We start from the raw sequence: 8,599 nt of genomic DNA, 5'->3' as shown, positions 1-8,599 counted from the left end.
ACACAATGTTCTGGGAAGTTCCCACTCTCACGTGCTTAGGGTTCTGATGCTGTGATTGGTTAGTTTGACCACCCTTCCAGGCTCAAAAGGAGTCCTCCTGGAGGCAGAACTCTCTCTGACTGCTGGTGGAGGAAGACGTGCTGCCGAAAGAGACACGCACCCCTGAAAGAGACACGTGCTGCTGGGAAAGAGCCGCAAGAGACACGCATCGCTGAGTGAGACACCGAGGGACCGGCACTGCTGGGAAAGAGACTGTGAGAGACTCTTGGCTGAGGGACGGTGGGCTGGGAGAGAGACTGAGCATTCTTCCTGGACTTGAGTTGTAGCCTGGTGCTTCCCTAATAAACCCCATAATCTGTGAGTTCTGTGTGGCCACTGCAGTGAATTATCGAACCCAGGAGAGAGGTGGTGGGTGCTTTGGGAGGAACGATTGGTGAAAGGGCTGGAGGGAGGCAGCATGTTTGGTCTTGCAGTAATAGGCCTTGGGTTACTGCTGGTAATCCTGCCTTCCCCTTGTAGGGTTAGAGGAGGTCAGAACATGTGGCCTCCTTGCCGTTTTTGCACCCTGAAAGAGAAAAATCTCCAACCAAGAAAAATTGTCCCTCAAATATGATGGTGACATTAGGGCATTTCCAGATAAGCAGAAATTAAGTGACTTTGTTAAAACCAGACCAACCTTACTAGAGATGCTTAAGGGGGCCCTTTGAACAGAGAAGCAACAACAGCAAACAACAACTGACAATTAACACACATGATGATATAACCCAGAAACCAACTCAGCTATGGAAGTATCCAAAGTAAATAAGCCTACAAGATTGTAAACAGGGAACCAGAGACATCAATTGACTAATGAGGACAACTACAAACCAAAAAGAAGGAAAAAACTGTGTCGTTACAGAACTTCTAGATGGTAGGGAAGTTAAGACAACTACAAATAGGACAGGCTGTTCTAAACTTGGGAAGAAAACTATAAATCACAGGGTAACCTCAAGGAAAAATGATAAACCTTCACATCAAAAAAAGAGGACCAGCATAAGTATTCAGCAAGTACTAAAACAATAGCACTGAAAGATGTGGTAACACGATTTATAAACAAAACGAGCTCAGCATAGAAAATTATATGGAACAAAGAAATTGACACCATGAAAAAGCACATAACAAAAATGACAGCAACAAAGTCATATTTGCCAATAATTACATATCTCTCAAGGGGCTTATCTCTAAGATTTATAGCAGAAGAGTGGATGACCAAACTATGGTACATACACATAATGGAATGAGCTCTGGTAGCGTAGTGCCTAAGGTACTTGATTGCTAACCAGAAGGCTGGCGGTTCAAACCCACCAGCCCCTCCTCGGAAGGAAGGTTGGGCAATCTACTTCCGTGATGATACTGCCTTGGAAACCCAAGGAGGGGTCACTACGAGTCGGGCCAACTCAATGGTACATAACAACAACAACAACATGCAGCACTAAAGAATAATGTAGAGTCTGCAAAACACTGCATAATATGGATGACCTTAGAGGACATTATGCTGAGTGAAATAAGTCGATCACAGAAAGGCAAATATAGTATTAGTTCATTGTTGTGGAGTGTCAAGGAAAGGTTTATATATGGAGGGAAACTTTCTTTGTTGGTTCCAGGGGTGGTAGGGGAGGGGAGGGAACACTGCAAAAAAAAAAAATGTATTGACCCATGTCACTTTAGTTTTGTGTATTTCACTGTACATAAATTATATTTCAATAAAATACATTTTTAAAAAAGATTGGATGAGTTATAACTAGAATGGGCAGAGAAGTTTCTTGGAGGAACATGGCATTCCTGTAGCTTCTTCACATCTTCTGGATAACATCTGGGCAGCTGTAAATGTTCTATTACTCATGCACATAGGGAAGCAGTATGATATGGAAGTTTCCAGGTGGGGAGCCTTCCAGATCTGTGTGAATATGGGGTTAAGATACCAAGCTTTCTCAATGCCAACTGCTCTGATCACAATATAAGTCCTGGATAGAGTGGGAGGAAAATGTGGAACAAAACTCAAAATCATAAAAAAAGACTAGGCTTACTATTACTGGTCTAATAGAGACTAGTGGAACCCGTGAGACTGTGACCCTTTGACACCCTGCAATTAGGCCTCCATGGCTCGGCTTTCAACCAAACATTTCTACTCTATCATATAGTGTCGCTGTGAGTCAGAATCAACTTGATGACACATAACAACAACAGCAGACCACATCCACTGCCATCGATGTGATTCTGACCCATAATGACCCTATAGGATAGAGTGGAACTGCCCCCTAGGGTTTCCAAGGCTATATATAAATCTTCATGGAAGTGGATTGCCTCAACTTTCTCCCATGGAGCTGCTGGTGGGTTCAAAACATCAGCCTTTCAGTTAGCAGGTGAATAGGTTAACTTCTATGCCACCAGAGTACCTTAGCCAAACAATAGGCAGGCCTATAAGGTGAACGGTAACCCCTGGGAGGTACACACCTCTTAGAACAATCAACCATAGGAGATCAAAAGGGCAGTGTTTATCCAAGGATGAAGCTCAGAAGGCAGGAAGGGACAGGAAATTCAAAGGATGACTAGAAACAGTAAACACGGAGAAGAGGAAGTGGGAAGAGTGTTGTTACATTGTGGGAATTGCAATGAATGTCACTAAACAAAATGTGTATGAATTGTTGAACGGAAAAAGAGTTTGCTCTGTAAATCTTTACACAAATCACACCAAAAACTTAAAAACAAAACAAAACAAAAGATACTGAGCTTTCTGAGACTCAGTTTCTTCATCGGTGAAATAGTCACAGTAGCATAGGTCTATAGTCATTAGATGGAGCCCTGGTATTGCAATGGTTAAGTACTCAGCTGCTGACTGCAAGGTCAGTAGTTAAACTCACCAGCAGTTCTTTCTTGGGAGTAAGCACCCAGTGATCTGCTCCTGTAAGGATTATGGCCCAGAAAACTCTACGGGACATTTCTACTCTATCATATAGTGTCACTGTGAGTCAGAATCAACTTGATGACACACAGCAACAACAGCAGCAGCAACAACATTGTTATGACAGAGGTCTCTGGGTGGCTCAATTGGTTAAGTGCTTGACTTCCAGCTAAAGCTTGGTGGTTTGAACCCACCCAGAGGTACCTTGGAAGACAGGCCTGGTGATGTGCTTCTGACAGGTCACAGCCTTGAAATCTTGGGGAGCAGTTCTATTCTGCACAGCTGGGGTCGCCATGAGTCAAAATCAACTCAATGGCAACTAAGAACAACATCGTTATGTTAGGACTCCCTGCATGGTGCAAATGTTTAAGCATGGGTACTAACCAAAAGTTTGTCAGTTCAAATCTACCTAAAAGGTTTGTCCAAACACTCACAGTTTTCATCTCTATTTATAATAAACTAAATTTGATCCCGGGTTCTGTGTTTCCTTGTTATGACATGAGAAGCATTCTGTTTCCAAAAAGTCATAACCACATCCAAGCAAAAACAAAAACACAAAACAAAGTCACAACTGTTGAAAACCCTATGGATACAATTCTACTGTGCAACATATGGGGTTGCTATGAGTCAGAATCTACTTGACAGCAACTGTTATTTGAATTGTTATGTTAAATAACTTATGCAGTGTATACAGATAACAGTGTCGAAGATCATAGTAGGTTCTTTATTAATGTGGACATTATTATTTGGAGTAGGGTCAGCCATGTGTACACAAAGTTCCCTGCTTGTCTAAAACTACATGAGACTACATTCCTTTCTTTCATACCCTCTCATGAGGGAGTTCTGTCTCTTCCCACACATGGAGTATCCTGAGATGATCACCGGGAGAGAGCTGAGACAAGACAGGGAGAGGATGTAAAGAGGCTAAGTAATACACAGAGGGACCCTTGGGAAACTGAGAATTGGTAGTGTGACAAATAAGTCTAGCTCTTTAGTCAGTGGTAAGGGCACCAGTTTATCAGTGCAGATTTCAATCTTGAGAATTTCTGCTTTCATTCTCCTCCCCTCCTGGAGGGTATTGGATGGAGTTTATAGCTTTTATTTACATGGTGCCTTGGATACCTCCAGAGCCCATTTCCACGATCATTTTCCTTATCTGGCTTCTCTGTTTATTCAACATTTGAGGTTGATTTAGTATCTTACAAGAACTGAACATTGTCTTTCAGACATCATTAATCTTGCCTTTCTTATCCAACATAAGTGTGAAATTAATCAAAAAGAAAAAAAAATTAATAATATGTTGGTATTCACAATTCACCAGGAGACCTCACAGCAGGTATGAAATTAACTTCTCTGAATTAATCCACACCTCAACAAATTAAAGTTATAGGAAAGGTTTTATTTATTATTTAGAAAATGGTCCTTAATGATTCCTTCTTTGGTCATTAGTTAAGTTAGATGATGAGTGGTACTTGGTGATAAGACCATTCAGTATTGTGAGGTCACCTTAGGACTAATAGTAAGCACTAAATTGACTTTTTTTTTTTTTTTTAAATTTTATTTCACTTGGATAAATGAGAAAAACCAGATGGTTGATACATACTTGTTTCTTGTCAGTTGAAAAAGGTTTGCCCAAACACTCGCAGTTTTGATCTTTATTTACAATAAACTAAATTTGATCCCGGGTTCTGTGTTTCCTTGTTATGACATGTGGTAAGATCTATTTCAAAGGATACATTATTATGAATGCATTATGGAAAAGAATGGAGTGTTATAATTATAACTCTCCATTTCAGTTTTTACCGAGGTTGATAAAGGACAAGCTTTTGTGACTGACTCGTTCCTGTAATTACATCATAAATAACAGGCAGCAGTCACCTTCCATTAGGGGTGGAAGAGAAAGATCCTTCCTATTTAAATGATCACATAAGGTGTGGAATGAATCATAGTCAGCCTCATCATGAGAAATTAAAAATAGAAAGAACAGTTGACATCATCCTTAGCAAGTTTTTAAGGAACAGGAAAATGCCGGATAGTTTTTTAAGGGAAAGAGCTGTCTGAACTAATGTCCCAGCCCACATGTTAAGAGCCTCTTGGCAGTGGTCCTCAAGCTTGAGCATACATCCAAATCGCTGGGGGTCTTGTGAAAGCAGATTGCAGGCCCCAAACTAGAGTTTCTGATTCGATAGGTGTGTTTGTGTGTGTGTGGGGGGCGTGTTTCTAGCTTCCTAGATGTTCATGTTACTTGTTCAGATACTACCTTTGAGAACCATTGTGCTATCAGAAAGAAATGGGTATAACTTGGGGATTGTCTCCAAAACAGACTTTTATAATTAATTCCCTGTAATCAGTTGCCATCAAATCGACCCCAACTCATAGTGACCCTCTGTGTGTCAGATTAGAACTGTGCTCCATAGGCTTTTTAATGGATGAATTTTCAGAAGTAGATTGTCTGGACTTTCTTCTGAGGTACCTTTGGGTAGGCTTGAACCTCCAGCCTTTTGTTTAGCAGCTGAGCATATAAACCATTTGTACCACTCAGGAACTCTGACTAATTCCCTAGTGCCTGTTAAAATAATTTTTATAAAAATGCAGAATTTCATTTGGGTGTTATGCAAGTTTTTAATGCAGAATTTCATCCGAGTAGTATGCAAGTTTTGCAAAGCTAAATAAGTATCCTCCAGACCTAGTTTCTCCATGTCTTGGTAAAATCTTGGATATACTCTGTTGACTGCAAGTATTATCTCTATAATCAAAGTTAGTGATGAATTTCAGAAGTCAAAATGTTTGAATATGTTTTTCCTCATTTGTAAATCAAACGCGCTTCGTCTGGGGGCCAACTGTGGGAGAACAGTCATTTTAACTGAGAGTATTCCAGGTCCCAAGCCACTAAATCATCCTTGTTGTCACACCTGCCTGACAAAATAGCTGCCAGGAAAGTGAAAGTGTAGTGCACGTCAGCGCCACCAGCTGCTTTGATTTCAGATTCTGACTGGTTCTAGGCTGCCCCTTTTATTATTCTATTAATTTACTATCCTGTTTTAGCAACAACAACCACAATAATAATAATCACTAACATTTGTAGAGGGCTTGCTGTGCCTCCCTAATGCAATGACATGTACTTTCCCTGTGTTTGCCCATGATTCCTTACCACCAGTCTCTGCATAAAGCAATTTTAAGACCTCTGGAGTTCTGGTTGTGTAGTGGTTAAGGCATTTGACTGTTAACCAAAAGGTTGGTGGTTTGAACCCACCAGCTGCTCTGCTGGAGGAAGTTGAGGCAGTCTGCTTCCATAAAGATTTACAGCCTTGGAAACTCTATGGGACAGTTCTACTCTGTCTTGTAGGGTTGCTGTGAATCAAAACCAACTCAATGGCAGTGGGTTTTTGGCTTGATTATAGACCTGAGGACATGGAGACTTGGAGAGTCACTTGGTTTCAGTCACACCGTTTATGAGGGTTGCAGCCCTGCATTTGAGCCCAGCCAATGTGAACCAGTTCAGGCAGATACAGATTTGATTATATTTTGGGCAACTTTCAATAGAGGCTTGATGGGAAGCCTCACTGAAATGGAAAGATGCTAGAAAGTTTTAAAGTACGATGAAACCAAATATATTTAAGATTAATTTGTGTAACTTCTGGTGTCAAGGACTGCTCTTTGTCTTTGTAACTGGACAGAATTTCACTGTGGGGGGAAGTTAATTCAGAGCTAACATCCCAATGTTGAATGAAAGTCATAGGTAGCCAGTATTGTAAGTACACAGACCATTTTCTATGTGACTGTCTGATGTTTGATAAGGAAAATAGAATGACTTAAAGTTTATCCATATGGTCATTATTTGTTATAGTGTGTATGACTAGGTGGTCTTCTCACTTGAAATCGCTAGGACTAGGTGGTCTTATTACTTGAAATCTTTCATCTAGACTTGAAGCTAATATTTTATGTAGAACCATTAGAATTGTTGTTAGCTGACATCAAGTTAACTGATTCTTGGTGACCCCAAGCAAAACAGAATGAAACAATGTGATCCTGTGCTATCCCCATGACCAGTTGGTTGCTGGTTGGACCACTGTGATCCATAGTATTTTCATTGGCTAATTTTTGGAAGTAGATTGCCAGGCATTTCTTCCTGCTTCATCTTAGTCTGGAAGTGCCACCAAAACCTGTTCAGCATCATTGCAACCTGCAGGCTTCTGCTGACAGTGGGTAGTGGCTGTGCATGAGGTGCTCTGGCCAGTGACTGAACTCAGGTCTCTTGCATGGAAGGTGAGAATTCTACCACTGAACCACCACTGCCCCTTAACCCATAAACTGCTTACCCAAAGGAATGAGAATATGGGGCAGCTTTGGTGTTTTCAGTTAGCCATATTTGTCTTGTGCTGTGGAAAAGAAAGAAAGAGGGAAAGCCTGCTTTTAGTTTTGTCCATGGTTGTATGTAGTGTTCAAGATTCTAAGATTCTCTGTTGAGAGAGACATTCATTGTCCATAGGGAGTAAGGAGATGAAAAGCTCGAGTGTAAAAATTGAAAAGGGATCAGCTAACAGGTTGTGCTGCTGAAGAGCATCAAGGGCTGAGGAAGTGTCACACCCACAGACCTGGGAATGGTCACCATTGTCCCTGTGTCATCAGATCAAGTGGGTACCACACAAGTGGTCCTCCTACATATACCAGTTCATCATGGCTTGCCTTTCGAGATGCTTTAAATGTGAGAGCGGGGGGGTGGGGCAAGAAACTCCAATATAGAATCCTAATGTTGCCCTAGAATGCACAGCTTGTCAAGGACATTATTTTGTTTGCAAGCCATTTAAAATATCTTTTATCTGAAACATAAATGAAAGAGATGAATATCATTTGAAAGAGAATCCACCCCCCCCCACACACGCACACACTCTCTCACGGTCCCCTGTGATTGCTGCCTTATTGCACGTTCTAGGTTGAATTACATTTCCATGATCTCTGTTCACAAATGATTTTACAGTTTAGGTATAATTAAGAAATGGAGGGAAATCAAAGCATAAACTCAGGAAGATATTGGGAGAAGGTTGGGCAATCTACTTCCGTAGTGATACTGCCTTGGACACCCAAGGAGGGGTCGCTATGAGTCGAGTCTGACTTGACAGCATATAACAACAACAACAACAACAACAACAAGTAATCCCCAGAAAAGATACTTTTTTGGGTAAAAACTTCATGAAAATTGGGAGGGGAAAGGACCTCCTTGAATGTTTTCTGTGTCTGTAAACATAGTTAGAAATGGCTGTAAATTTTCATTAATGCTATATACTCTGCGGGAGCCCTGGTAGCATAGTGGCTAAGACACTTGCCTGCTAACCAGACGGCTGGTGGTTCAAACCCACCAGCCACTCCTCGGAAGGAAGGTTGGGCAATCCTACTTCCGTAGTGATACTGCCTCGGAAACCCAAGGAGGGGTCGCTATGAGTCGGGGCGAGTCGGGGCCGACTCGACGGCACATAACAACAACAACAACATATACTCTGCAGGAAATGATATGTAAGATTAGTTAAACATTAAAACTTTGCTTAGGATAGAAGTGAATGGCCTTTTGCTTACTCACCTACCATGATTTTGCAACCATAATGCAACATTATCTTTCATGTCATTTAGGGGAGTAGGTTGTCTGATTCTTAAGATTAAAAA

This window comes from Orycteropus afer, unplaced genomic scaffold, assembly GCF_000298275.1.
Source record: "Orycteropus afer afer isolate SDZICR_OR568_19922 unplaced genomic scaffold, OryAfe1.0 scaffold00004, whole genome shotgun sequence".
NCBI classification, from domain to species: Eukaryota; Metazoa; Chordata; class Mammalia; order Tubulidentata; family Orycteropodidae; genus Orycteropus; species Orycteropus afer.
The sequence above is the reverse complement of the archived record's forward strand: the minus strand, read 5'-3'. Positions refer to the sequence as shown.